This window comes from Microcaecilia unicolor, chromosome 7, assembly GCF_901765095.1.
Source record: "Microcaecilia unicolor chromosome 7, aMicUni1.1, whole genome shotgun sequence".
In the NCBI taxonomy this organism is placed as follows: domain Eukaryota; kingdom Metazoa; phylum Chordata; class Amphibia; order Gymnophiona; family Siphonopidae; genus Microcaecilia; species Microcaecilia unicolor.
Window position 1 is genome coordinate 119510607 of NC_044037.1, and position 14956 is coordinate 119525562.

At 43.0% G+C, this 14956-nt stretch overlaps 1 protein-coding gene across 1 annotated transcript in view; it reads right to left on the bottom strand.

Moving 5' to 3' along the window:
- The window catches only part of ITGAL (integrin subunit alpha L), a 430397-nt gene that overhangs the window by 305108 nt on the left and 110333 nt on the right, over positions 1-14956 (bottom strand). The window lies entirely within an intron of this gene.

Genomic DNA, 14956 nt, shown 5'->3' on the forward strand with positions numbered 1-14956 from the left:
ACAAGTGCGAAGTGATGCACTTAGAGAAAAGCAACTCAAACTTTAACTACATGATGGAAGGTTCCACATTAGGAGTCATCTCCCTAGAAAAGTATCTAGGCCAGTAGGAAAAAGGAGGTAATGATGCCCCTATATAAGACTGGTGAGACCTCATTTAGAATATTGTGAATATTCTGGATATACACAGGATGGAGTCAGTCCAGTGGTCTTTTTCATAGAGTGTATGGGGAAAGAAAGACGAGAGAACAGTGGCCTAGCTTTGGGGGGCCTTGGAGGCCCAGGCCCCACCAACCCTGGTGGCCAGTCCAGTGCCTGGGTTCTGGGCACTACTGGTTGCCCTCCTGCTCCATGCTTCAGCCATCATGCCATCTCCTGTTCTCAATCTAACCGCCTTCGTCAGCTCTCTCCTACTCCTCACAGCCTTGCCTTCTTCAATTTTCCGGGCCGCCGGCAGCGTCAGTGAGGTAAGCATACTGCCTTCGGCAGCCCAGAAGCTATTCCTCTTCTGCAATTTCCTGTCTTGTATAGGTGGGAAACTACAACAGAGCGACAGCTTCCGGGACCACAGAAGGCAGTGTTTTTACCTCACTGACGCTGCCGGTGGCCCGGAAAATTGAAGAAGGCAGCAGTACTGGGAGCCGGAACTAAGGGAGAAAGTAGGAGAGAGCTGACCAAGGAGGTTAAGTTGAGATGGCTGAAGTCATGAGGTTTGTGTCCCTTTCCCTCTCCTCAATGCACCCGTCAACTCATTACCCAAACAAAGCAAGCAAATCTATGAGCATCTCTATCTACATTGTTCTTTATTGTTGGAGGCATTTTTATTTGATCTCACTTATATTTTTCAATATGCTGGCTTGTGCAGCATACAGATGTACACAGAGGAAGTATTGCTTTCATCAGTTAGAGTAGTAACTAGTTCTAAATCGTAATCATTGTGCCATTTGGAGGGGCTGGTTAAAGGGACTCACTATATTCTGATGTTTTCACCTAGTAAAGGGCTACCAAAACAGACATTATGAGTATCAGATGCTTAACAATCAGACTTACTATTTATAAGTACAGTTAACAAAATCATTAATTAGGTTGAGACCTGGAAGCATTTAACACCTTTTTTTCCTGTGCCTATATCAAAAGAAAAGGATGGCATGTGGAAACTTGCTCCTTTTGTTTTGGGGAATGCAGTGGTATATTATAAAAATGCACTTGCCTTTTTTTTAATTACTACTATTTCACAGAGAAGGTATTGAATACTGAGGGAAGGGTTTCCTTCATGCAGAACTGTCCAGAGTCAGTCTAAATGTGCAAACATTGTCCAGTTCAGTACACTATTAGCCGCCAAGTTCATATTGTGTTCAGTGGAAAATAAATCTGTTGGCTCAGGCTGCTTGCTATGTGAAATTTCCATCACTGTTTCATTATTGCTACCAAGTGTTACATGTTAAGGGCATTTGCTTTAAACTTTGTTTTAGAAGAATGTGGCATCATAAAGGATTTCAGACAAGAAGTATGGAAAATAATTTCCTCTATCTTGAACATTACTCAACCTTTCTCCATGAAAATTGATATTTTTGGCTGCCTTTCCCTGGAACCCAATTTGGTCAAACTGGACAACTACGACACTAAGCTTTTCCATATTCTCCTTGCTTTGGCCCTGAAAATAATATTGCAAAATTGGAAGGACATCTCCCATATTAACATTCATTTCTGGTGGCAATCAGTTTTACAGGTTCATAAATTCGAAACTTCACTAGCTGGTAAAAGAGGTTCCTTGTTATCTACTGTCAAGGTATGGGCAAAACTTGATAGATATTTGTCTCATACTTAAGTCATTTTTACTTAGCTTCTAACTAGTTTTCTTCCCAGAGTGTGATGTGATCAGACGATATTAACATATGAATAGTATATATTTCTTTGGTCCTCACCAGGCTGGGTTTTCAGGATTTCCGCAATGAATATGCATGAGATCTATTTGCATACAATGGAGGCAGTGCATGCAAATAGATCTCATTCATATTCATTGGGGAAATCCTGAAAACCAGACTGGATTGTGGCTGTCAAGAGCCGAGGTTGAACAATCCTGTTCTAATGCATGTTCATTTTTAAAATTAAACTGAATGCATGAAACAAACTGAGCAAAATAACCTTAAAATAATGAAAAGTTCTAAAATTTCCAAAAATGAACCAAACTTGTTTTGGCCATGCACATTCCTAAGTAGAGAATGAATGAGAGGGGTTTTAGGAGCAGACAGATGTATTATTTCTAACTAATATTGGACAATAAGTATGTTTTCAATGAAATGATTTGACTAAACACCGTATTGGCCTTGAAGAGGCCAACCAAATGATCAATGTGGAATAATGAATTAGATGAGTAATATCTGGGGATAACCAGGTTAATACCATGGTTTTTGTTTCTGTTTACTGTTTAATTGATCCCCTTATCTTGTTTCACTCTCCCTATTTAGTGGTCTAAGGAAGAGAATAGAATTACCTGACTGAAATAATTCCTACATATTACTTTCTCTGTATTTCTAGCAAGTTGTTTTATCGCTTGTAAAAATTTAAATGGTTATAAATAAAAAAAGAAATAGGAGTAGGAAAACGAGTGAATGGATTGGAGGGTGAGAAAGAGTGTTACTTGCTAATTCAAGAGGTAAACATCATAGTACTTAGGTATGATTCCAACTGCGCTAAAAGTTCAGAGGACCACAGTGTAAATAGTAATATTTCAATTGCACAGTGTGATCTGCTGTGCATACAGCCAGAAAAGTGGGGAAAAAAACAGGGAAAGTCCTCTGTTCAAGTTCAAGCACTTTTAAGCTGGGTCCCTTTAAAAGAGGTTTTACTTTTAACTACAATTCTTAGAAGGCTATGTATTCTGAAGCCAGGAGGGTGGTGCTCAGCAGAGATGGGCAGGGTGGGAAGGGGAGAGGAAGCTGATGACTCATCAGGCTTGCAGTTGAGCTAATTAGCATTGCCAAGATGAAGTGATGTCAGCTGTTGGGATGGCAGCCTGAACTGTGAGCTCCTGCGCATGTATGAGCAACTGTCTCACTCCATCTGAGCCCTTTCTGGTTGCCTGCAAATGTGATTACTGGAAACACTGATACCCACAATGTCTCAAAGACTGAAAACTGGAGACATTAAAGACTCTTTGCACCAGATTCGTCTGGCGGAGAGGAGGCCTCGCAGCCTATGACATGGCCTATACCCCCAGACCCGCGAAAAAGAGCAGACATCACCAGATGCATCCGATGACGAAGATGACTCGGTTCTGATAACCTTAATAAGTTTAAATCGATGTGCTTTTCTGACCTTCGCACTGAGTTGAAAGTTATGAGAGGGGAATTAGCCCCCCGGATCGACATACTGCACAGAGATGTGCATGATTTGGGGACTCATCTTGAAGACATGGAGACCCAAGTAGCAGGGAGAGGCTGTGCTGGATTTGCAAGCAAAATATTCCTCTCTAGCCACACAACATGAGGACCTACAGTATAAAATGGATGACATTGAGAACAGAGGGCGCAGGAATAATTTACGTTTCAGTGGTGTCCCTGAAAGCAATAACCAAGAAAATGTCTCCTTAATAATGCAAACCTTATGTAGTCAATTGCTGGACTTGAATGATGATGTTCCAGCTATCGCAATGGTTAGAGCTCACTATGCCCTGGGAAGAACCTCAGAAATCGTCCATGTGATATTGTGGCTTGTTTTTCCCATTATGTGGACAAAGATACAATTTTATAGAAAGCCTGTTTGAGTGTATCATTATGCTATCAGGATGCAAATGTAATTGTTTACCAGGATTTGTCAGCATTTATGATGTTGAAATGACACAAATTCAAACTGGTTCTGAAAATCCTGAAACTTGAGCAGATAAAATACCGCTGGGCTTTTTCCTTAGCTTTTGTTTCCAATTGAATGGAACTTTGCATTGGGTAAAGATATTAGATCATGCTTGGAAACATTTGCAGGAATTAGGCCTAATGATTAAGACACTTTTTGTGACCAGGCCTACCGTGCAGCCAACTACTAAACTTAAACATTGGGTGTGACCCTCCAACAAAGGAAAAAAGTTAACCAAGTGTGCTGTTGATAATCCTATGTGATTGATGGAATGCTTTGTTGCGTACTACTGATCTCTGATGGAATTACTCAAATCTGGTGAAAGGTTTTCTCTTTTGCCTGTAGGCAGTGTAGGTTATAGTCCAGAGATATTGGACATGGTCAAGTTAATTACACCACTTCTAATGGATCCTACTGTGCTTTGGAATTGAGAGCAGTGTAAAGTTGACTGTATGCAATTTTATTGTTGAACTTTATTTTGTTGCAAACATTTAATGGGTGATTCACAGTGATGTTATATGTTAAATGGAAGAGTGAGTGGTAACTGAGTCTATCGGGTTGGAGTTTGGTTTCCTAGATGGCAGATGAGTCTATCTCATCTCCCTTTGTAGGCCTCTTGGTCTGCCTTGGTTGGGAGTTTCAGGAAGGGTTTGGAGTACTAGAGGGTGGGGGTGGGAGAGAGGTATTTGGGAGGACAATGAGGGGTTTGGTGTACCTCTAAGTAGTTCTCAAACCCGGTCTGGGAGGCACCCCAGCCAGTCAGGTTTTCAGGATATCCACAATGAATATTCATGAGAGAGATTTGCATTCAGTGGAGACAGTGCATGTTACTCTGCCGGTTACTGGTCGAATATTGAAGTGGTTGCATTTGGCATATTAAAAATCCAGCTGTATCTGTGATTATTTGTGGCATCTGTTAGCATCCTCAGCTTGACCAGTGTCTCACTGCAATTTCATGCACATTTTGTGGACATTGTGCACTGTTTCAGGACCCCTGTTGAGTCTGTCCAATAAAATAAGAGTTGATGCCCCTATCTTGAAGGTTCCTTGTGCTTTTGTTCTTCGCTGTGGTGTGAGTGTACTTTGGTTTCCCTCTCTGGTGTTTCCTGTTATTCTGAAAACCTGGCTGGCTGGGGTGCCACCAGGACCGGGTGTCACAGTTCTACCATGACTTGGGGACGTCCAAGGACTGGACAGGTCTGCAGGAGAATTGATGAGTGTGGAGGAGGAGTCTGCAGCTGCATCCACCAGCGCATTCTGCTGGCATGCATAGAGCTGATTTTGGGGATTGGACTGGCCGGCATCTATTTTGGATGACGTCAGACGCCGGACCCAATTTAACCCTGCCAATATTTCAAACAGGCGCTCTAGCATCAAAGCCGCCCTAGCTTACGGTTTTTGGTCAGTTGTGGGTCTTGAGATGTCTTGCTGCTTGTGTTTGTGAGGGCTTCCCTTTAGCCTGTGCTTTGTGAGTGATTCTGTGGCAGCATCTAGCTGTTTGTGTCTGTGTGGGCTTGCCGTTAGCCTTCTGCTTGTGAGTGATTGTTACATCTGTGCTCACCTCGCCCTCTGGTGGCCAGAACCGGTGGCTGCTGTGGACCGTCACCCGTTCCAGATTTCAGCTCAGTCCGGTCCGGATCTTCCAGGCTGCCAGATTTGCTTGTGCTGTTTGAGCCTGCACAGCACCCGTAGCTGCCTAGTGATTGAAGCAGCTGAGTTCCAACTGCTTCTGGGCTTATCAGCCATCTTGGATCATTTCTGCTTTGCCTTTGCATCGCGTCTAAGGCCCTGGTATGTTGGTGCGTGTTGCACATCAGCCTAGTTTGATTCCTGTTCTAGTTCCTTGCCTGATTCTGTTTAGTTTATGTGTAGCTTAGCTTGTACTGCCCTAGTCTTGACTCTTGTTTGTATTTACTGTGTCTGGTTCTGGGTTCTCTGTGTTTCTTGTTTAGTGGCTGCCTGGCAGCTTTCAGTCTGTCTTTTGTTTTTCAGTGTTTGGTTCCCTGCTGCAGTGGCTGTTTACAGCTTTCAGTCTGGTCTTTTGGCTTCTCATTCCCTGCCTCTGTATATTTCTCTCCTCTCTGACCCTCAGTCCTGGTTCAGCCTAGTGGGGTATCCAGTCCTGCCTTGCCCAGTAAGCCCTGCTGGCCACCTGCAGCCAGAAGCTCAACTTTTGGTGAAAAGTGGCCAAGTGCAGGTGAAGTTTAAGGGTGCCTGCTCTGCTTACTTCCTGCCTGTTTGCCTCTGCTGCAACTCCAGTCCGGAGTTCCAGTCCTGTTCTGCCTAGTCTCCGGTGTGGGGTGGTTTTGCCTGCCACTGCCGCTCCTCGGCAGTAGCTCAACAAGGGCTCACAAACCAGTTTCCAGCTTTGAAAACGTGACAGTGATACCAACTCAGCATCTTGCTGCTTGTGTCCGTGTGGGCTTGCCTTTAGCCTTTTGCTCGTGAGTGATAGCAATGCAACACCTAGCTGCTGGTGTCTGTGTGGGCTTGCCTTTAGCCTTCTGCTTGTCAGTGATACCAATGCTACGCCTAGCTGCTGGTGTCTGTGAGAGCTTGCCTTTAGTCTTGTGCTTACTGCGTGATTCCAGTGCAGTGTGTTGCGGCTTGTGTTTGTGCGGGCTTGTCTCTATCCCTGTGTTTTGCTTCAGCCCACTTCCTGTACGCTTCTTTCCTTTCTTGCTTACTGATTAGGTTCCAGTTCGGCTTTATGGCCCAAGTGAGTGGACTCTGTTACACATGGGTTCCAATTCGGCCTTGCGACCCATATGAGTGCTTTGCCTCTTCCTCCTGTATCTTGCTTTCTGGTCCTATTGTGCATGTGGGGGCCTTGTGGCCTTTTAGTTTCATTTTGCTGGCATGGGTTCAGTCTGACATAGGTCTCGGCCTTTGTCCTTGGGCTCACTCCCAACCATAACATCAGGTTTGGGAACCGCTGCTCTAACTTCTATTTGCTGTTGTGTAGATGGGGAGAAGGCATACCTGCCAAGTCTCCACCATTCAGCGAGAGACTCCCGCTTTGGTGGGTCATCTCCCGCTCTCCCACCAAAGCAGGAAAGTCTCCCACTGAGACACACGCCGCCACTGCTTCTGCTGCTGCCACAGCTGCTGCTTCTCTCTTGATTAGCAGCTGCAGCAAAACAAGAAAAACAAGCGCAGTGGCACAGCAGCCTTCAGGTATGTGTTGTCAGAAGAAGGAACTATGTCATACACCAGTACAAAGAACCTACAGCACAAGGGGCCAAATCGACCCACTTGAATTTTGGCAACAGATATATGGCAATAAATGGAAGGCTCGGCCGGATTCCACACATTACCTCTCTGACTGGGATAATAGATGTAGTAGAGTATTAGACAAAATTGCTCCACTTAGTACGAGAATTTCACGAAGACTTAATGTTTTCCACTGGTTCAATGATGAACTTAAAAAACTAAAAACACTTACGAGAAAACTGGAACAAGCATGGAAAAAGTCTAAGGATGAGAATATGCTTTATGCATGGAAACAAACACAAAGAAAATACAAATATACAATAAGGCGAACTAAAAGATCCTATTACAAATCTAAAATAGGACCAAATTACAAAGATCTGAAGAAATTATTCCATCTAGTAAGTACGTTACTAGATACCTCTCAAATCACAGCAAATAATTCAGGAATCCCTCCTGCAGATGAAATGGCCAACTACTTCAGGGAAAAAATAGAAAATTTACGTAATACACTTCCTAAACGCAACACTGTTTTTGGTAGCTTCATCAATGGTATGAATCCAACCAATGAAGAATATCCAGCTGACTGCTACTGGTCTAAATTTGCACAGATCACTGTTTAAGTTGTCACCAAAGCTATTCAGAAATTCTGCAAAAAACATTGTAAATTGGATGCCTGTCCCAGCTACCTACTTAAATCTGCACCCAAGTGCTTCATTGAAGACCTTACATCTTACCTAAATTACATGCTCCAAAAAGGCCTCTTCCCCGAGGATCATGGCAGTATCTTACTCACCCCAGTACCTAAAGACATAAAGAAAAAAACCGAACGACCTAACTAATTATCGTCCTGTTGCATCCATTCCACTAGTAGTTAAATTGATGGAGCGTATGGTGTGCAAACAACTAATGGATTACATAGACAAATTCTCATTACTGCATGAATCACAGTCAGGATTCCGCCCCTTAAACAGTACAGAAACTGTACTAGTCACTCTTCTAGCAAAATTCAAACATGAAATTGCAATAGGTAAAAGTGTTTTCCTCCTCCAATTCGACATGTCGAGTGCATTCGATATGATAAACCACAGTATACTCTTACATTTACTTGATCACCTCAGGATTGGAGGTAACATACTTAAGTGGATCAATGGTTTCTTAACCACAAGGACATACCAAGTTAAATCAAATGTAAATATTTCATCACCATGGAATGCACATTGTGGAGTACCCCAAGGTTCCCCATTATCACCAATTTTCTTCAATATAATGATGTCCCCATTGGCCAACTTTTTATCCAGACAGCGCTTCCAATCGTTCATTTATGCTGATGATGTCACAATTTATATCCCCTTCAGACATGATCTCTCTGATATCTCCAATGACATCGCTTGTTGCCTGAACATCATGGATTCATGGGCTAACTCATTTCAACTGAAATTAAACACTGAAAAAACACATTGTCTTATCCTCTCATCCCATACAATAATTACAAGCCTACAACCCTAAACACTCCTGCTTATTCTCTCCCTATTTCTGATAGCCTCAAAATCTTAGGAGTTATTATCGATAGCCATCTTACACTAGAGAGCCAAGTTAACGCCAGTATAAAGAAAATGTTTTATTCTATGTGGAAACTTAAACTTATAAGATCTTACTTTCCGAGGGATATATTCCATAACTTGACACAATCAATGGTATTGAGCCACACAAATTATTGCAATGGAATATATGGGAGTTGTAAAGTACAGCTTATGAAAAAACTCCAGACAGCCCAAAACACAGCTGCCAGACTGATATTCAACAAAAAAAGATTTGATAGCGCTAAACCTCTTCGATTGAAACTACACTGGCTCCCTATCAAGGACCGCATTACTTTCAAAATTTGCTCTCTGGTCCACAAGATAATCTACGGTGAAGCCCCAGGATATATGATCCTCCAGCCAGAAACAGAATTAGTTCATCACGTACTTATCTGAACCTTCATTATCCAAGCTGCGTTGGACTCAGATACAAATCAACCTATGCATCCAGTTTTTCTTACTTAAGTACGCAAATGTGGAATGCATTACCAAAGAGTGTGAAAACAATGCACGACCATCAAAACTTCAAGCGAACTTTAAAGACCTATCTGTTTTGCAAGGCCTACCCTATTGATTCTACTTAAATGCCTCAACTCTACAATGCATCTATACATCCATTGCAATGGACATTTTATTTCTTATTTCCTTGTGCCTTACTGTACCCATTTACCCCTACCTCACCTGACCCTTTTTCTAATTGTATTTGTTTAATACTTACCGTACTTGGCGTTCACCATTACGGTATTTTGTAAGTCACATTAAGCCTGCTAATATGTGAGAAAATGCGGGATACAAATGTTACAAATAAATAAATAAATAATGTGGTAGCTGTGTTAATAAAGGTTAATAAATGCAAATAAAATACAAAATAGAAAATAAGGTGATAACTTCACTGATTTTAAAACATTTTTGATTAGCCTTCAGAGACCAGCACTTCCTTCCTCAGGGTCAGGAGAGCATACCAAAACAGTATTATACTGTCCTGACCTGACCTGAGCCAGGAGGTTTTGGCCTCTGAAAGCTAATTGAAAAGGGTATTAGGCTAGTAAATAAAATATTTTCTGAAATGGCCATGGGATTGAGGTGTGCCAGGGGGCGGAGACATGTAGAGTGGGTAGAAATAAGGCAGAGTGGGGCGGGGCTGGGAGTGTGTGTACTAAAATCTCCCTCTCAAAAATTGGGACCCCTAGGCAACTCTGAGAAGGTTTGAGACTTTGTTGTGATTTACGTTTTCCATTTTCAGAGGAGGGAGGTATAACATATTACAAATCAGTGGGACATTGTTTTGAATGAACGGAGTCAATCTGTCTTTTGCCTGTGCAGTGACCTCAGATATTAAGGTACTTACCTGGAATGTTAATGGCCTTAACTTGTCGGGTAAAAGACACATGTTATTTTGGGAGTTGATTCGCCAGAATAGAACACCAAGAAGCGGGGTGTTGCACTTCTGTTTCATAAAGATTTATGTTTACAAATTCAGAAAGTGAAGCAGGACCCTGAGGGGCACTATATTTTTGCACAGATCCTTATTGATCAAATTGAACCGACAGTTGCTAGTCTGTATGCCCCAAATACTGATCAGGCTGAATTTTTCAATAATATTAAGGTGTCCTTGGGGGGATTTCTTAAGGGTGCCCTGGTGGTTAGGGGGGGATTGTAATACACGCTTAAATCCAAAATTAGATTCAACAGATATTAGCCCTGGAGGGAGTTCTAAAGCAAGTATAGCATTGAAATCTTTACTACATGATTTTAGCTTATTTGATGTTTGGAGAGAAACTAATGGGCAACAACAGAATTATACTTTTTACTCCTCTTCACATGATTTGTATACTTGTATTGATTACACCTTCCTAGATACCTCTCTTAGGGGCCCTTTTACTAAGCTGCGGTAAAAGGGCCCTGCACTTACCACGTGCCCATGTGAGGGGGAGCACTTACTGCCACCCATTGAGGTGACGGTAAGCGGTCCCCATGCTAACTCAATGGTAACCGGGTGGCGTGCAGCGCTGCCTGATTACCACCCAGTAACTGCCCCACTAATAAATAATGCCCTGTTTTCCCTAGAATGGGAAATGGTGCATGCTAGGGCTGAAACTACCACTGGCATCTGTGTTAGACCAGCGGTAGCTCCAAATTGGCGCGTGGTAAGCCTGCGTTGGGCTTACCGCCGCTTAGTAAAATGGTCCCTTAGAGGCCATATTGGGAAGGCAACTATAGGGAATAGAACACTTTTCAGACCATGCTGCTTACTGGATAGATCTTGAGGCTATACAAGATGAGCCTCAGGAAAGATTTTGGACCCTTAACATTAGTTTTTTGATTAAGGATGAGGAGATAGTCATTAAGTGTTTGTTTATAGTCCTGTACTATCTGGACCATAATTTAAATTCAGGTCTACCCTTTTGTTTTGTTTGGGTGCCTTGAAGGCAGTCACAAGAGGCTTTTTCTAAAACATACAACTAGGAGAAAGGAAAAAAGAGAAACCCAGAGAGAATAATACATGGCTCAGATAACTCAATTTGAAATCCAATATAAACAGATGGGGAGTAAACAGGTTTTGAGCTGGAAGATAGGCTTAGACAAAAATGCTTTGAATACATGGGGAAGGCAAGTTCCTTGTTAGCCTATAAGCCTTGTAAAGCTTGTTCTAAGCGATTGGTGGGAAAGATTAAGGACCAATCTGGCCATTTGTTTTATAAATCTGCTCAGATTAGGAGGCGTTTCTAGGAATTTCTAGAGGAACTGTATACAGGAGATATTCAAATACAACTACATGACATACAGACTTATCTGATTGCCCTGGAACTGCCTGCCCTATCTCCTGCCCAAAGAGATGGTTTGGACGCTTTGGTGAGATCTAAGGAAGGTCTATTCAAGCCTTGGTGTCTAGTATATTTCCAGGTTTGGATGGTCTCTCAGTTGAATTTTATAAAACGTTTGTGCCTGAACTGTCCTCTCTAATGTATGACTTATGAATGGGATGAGAGATGGAGGCCTTATACTGCCTACCATGTTAGATGCATGGATTTGTTTCATTCCAAAAGAGGGCAAGGACGGGTCAGAGTGTCAGTCTTATCAACCCATATCAGTTCTTAACACTGATGTAAAAATGTTTGCCAAAGTACTGGCCATGAGACTTCGATGGGTTTTGCCAAATTTGATTCATCTGGATCAAGTGGGCTGATAATATTAGGAAAATTGTTGACTTGTGCTATATATCCAGATAAACTGCACAGCAAAATTTCTTACTAGGGATCAACATGGAAAAGGCTTTTGAAAGAGTTCTCTGGGGATTTTTGAACTGTACACTTTCTAAAGTGGGTCTTGGGGATGCTTTCTGTGGCTAGGTGAAAGAACTATATTCTACCTCTCGGGCTTGTGTTCGAGTTAATGAAGGCAATTCCTCTATGTTTCCCTTAACTTGAGGTACAAGACAAGGCTGTCCATTGTCCATGCTATATTGGACCAGTGGGAAAACCTGGCTTGGACCATGAATTAAAATAAGATTAGGTAGAGACCTTAAGTAAGAGATTGAGAAACACTAAGGAATATGTGGAGTGTACCTTTATGCAGAAGTTCGTTGCATGCTATTTAATTTAGGCTTATTACAAGAACCTGCATTCTACTGACTTATATTAGACTGTGTCTCATTGTGGGCAGTCCAAAAGATATGGGAGTCTTCCCAGAGCAGAGGGTGAAAGCCTTGTTCTTAGGGCCAGAGGAGGTGTCCAGGTGGGAGTTATCGCAAAAGGAAGTCTAAAACAAACTGAGACCTTATTAATTCATATCATATAGAGGGAATTTTCAAAACTACCCACACTGGTAATAAGCCCACAACTACTAACTTGGAGACTTTGTAACATACCCACAGAGATTTACACTTCTTTTTTCTGTAGAATAATGAAAACTACATGTTGTTGCCTTCCAAACCACCCCAAGAATGCCTCACTTTGAAAGCACTGGTAAAAGTATGAACACTGTAGAGCAATTTGTGCACTTTTACCTGCATAAAGGATGGACAAATTTCACAAAGCTACTTACCTAGATAAATAGTTCATGAAAAAAAAATCTCAAAGGAGAATTATTTTAAGGCAGGCTGAGTGAGTGCCGAAAAGGACACTTGAGCCAGATTGCAGAAAAGTAGGTAAATATTTAATAAAAGACTCAATGGTACGGAGCCTTTAATAAAGTATAACAGCACCAGCCAAAAATGCCAGCAATTTTATAAATAAACTTACTGTCCTCCAGGAAAGTGAGGCAGGGACTTGTACCCCAGGAAATAAAATGTCAGTAGAAGAAAAAAAATAAACAGATGAGGGAGGAGGGACTAGTAAACCAAAAATTAAAACGGAAGAATGAAAAAGGGAAAACTAGGAGGGAGGCAACTATAACCAAATAATTTTCCTTTAAGAAGTATGAATCAGGTGTGACAGGTTCCTGTGACAATCTGAGAGACTGGAACCAAAAGTCAAAGAGCACACTGCTTTATAAATGCTGAAAGATAGAACAGAGCCATTTCTGCCTGGGGATTAGAAGGTGAGGAGCTTGCAGACCAGACTGAAGAAGATCAATATGTTCAAGATAAAGGATGTTTCTCTAATAGAAGTGGTTAGATGTAACTCTGGGAAATAGTTAAAGACCAGACACTACATGAGGGATGATAGACAATTCAGTTGCCAGAGTGGAGGAGTAGCCTAATGGTTAATGCACCAGACTTTGATCCTGGGGAAGTGGGTTTGATTCCCACTGCAGCTCCTGGTGACTCTTGGCAAGTTACTTAACTCTCCATTGCTCCAGGTACAAATAAGTACCTGCATACATTATATAAACTGATTTGAATGTAGTTGTAAAAACCACATAAAAGTAGTATTTCAAGTCCCATTCTCTTTTAAAAGCAAAATTGCAATTCATGCCTGCATATGAGGAACATGTGTATGCCCTCTTATTGAGGATGAACACGGACATTAAGAAACTGGAGAGATCTAGATCCTGGTGGGAAGACAGTTGTACTTGCCTGACTGCTAAAACATGAATATTCTTGTGTAGGACTGCAAATGTACCTTTCTATAAAGTTGCAGGAGGAACATTCTAGGTCTCCGCTCGAGAGAAGGTGCCTATCAAATCTGAATAGCAGGAGGTCTGTTCTGAGTGTGTGGTCCAGTTCATTTGAACTTGAAACATCTAATATAATAAAACGCACCGTGAACGTTCTAATGAGGACAACGTTCTGAAGTCACTAAAACACTCCCTGAAGGGTTCGTGGCGTTCGTGGTGTGAAGCCAGCCAGGCTGCCAGCCGTCTCTGCCCCGCCCTCGCGTCAAGCGTCATGACGTCCAGGGCAAAAGTCATCACGTCGACGGCGCAAAAAAAAAACCGCAGCGTCAGGGAAGGAGGCGGCGCTCCCGACGTCTCTAGCCTTCCCTTCGCTGTGTTCCGCCTTCTTCTGACGTCAGAAGAAGGCGGAACACAACGAAGGGAAGGCTAGACGTCGGGAGCGCCGCCTCCTTCCCTGACGCTGCGCTGCCGGAACCGCCGCCACGGAGGTAAATTAAAAAAAAAAAAAAGGGATGTAGGGGGAAGAGAAGAGGGTGGGCAGTTGAACAATGGGAGCGGGAGGGCAGAGGAGAAACGACAGCAAGGATGCGAAGGGGGGGGGAAGAAGGGGGCGGGACATGCTGGGACTTGGGAGACAGAAGAGCATGGATGCGAGGGGGGGTCATGGAAGGGAGAGAGGGGAATTGCTGGAAAAGGATGAATGGAGGGGGCAGGGGACAGAGAAGCATGGATGGGCATGGATTGAGATGGCAGGGCTCAGGGTGAGAGGGGAATTGATGGAAAAGGATGAATGGAGGGGGCAGGAGACAGAGAAGCATGGATGGGCATGGATTGAGATGGCAGGGCTCAGGGTGAGAGGGGAATTGCTGTAAAAAGGATGAATGGAGGGGGCAGGGGACAGAGAAGCATGGATGGGCATGGATTGAGATGGCAGGGCTCAGGGAGAGAGGGGAATTGCTGGAAAAGGATGAATGGAGGGGGCAGGGGACAGAGAAGCATGGATGGGCATGGATTGAGATGGCAGGGCTCAGGGTGAGAGGGGAATTGATGGAAAAGGATGAATGGAGGGGGCAGGGGACAGAGAAGCATGGATGGGCATGGATTGAGATGGCAGGGCTCAGGGTGAGAGGGGAATTGATGGAAAAGGATGAATGGAGGGGGCAGGGGACAGAGAAGCATGGATGGGCATGGATTGAGATGGCAGGGCTCAGGGTGAGAGGGGAATTGATGGAAAAGGATGAATGGAGGGGGCAGGG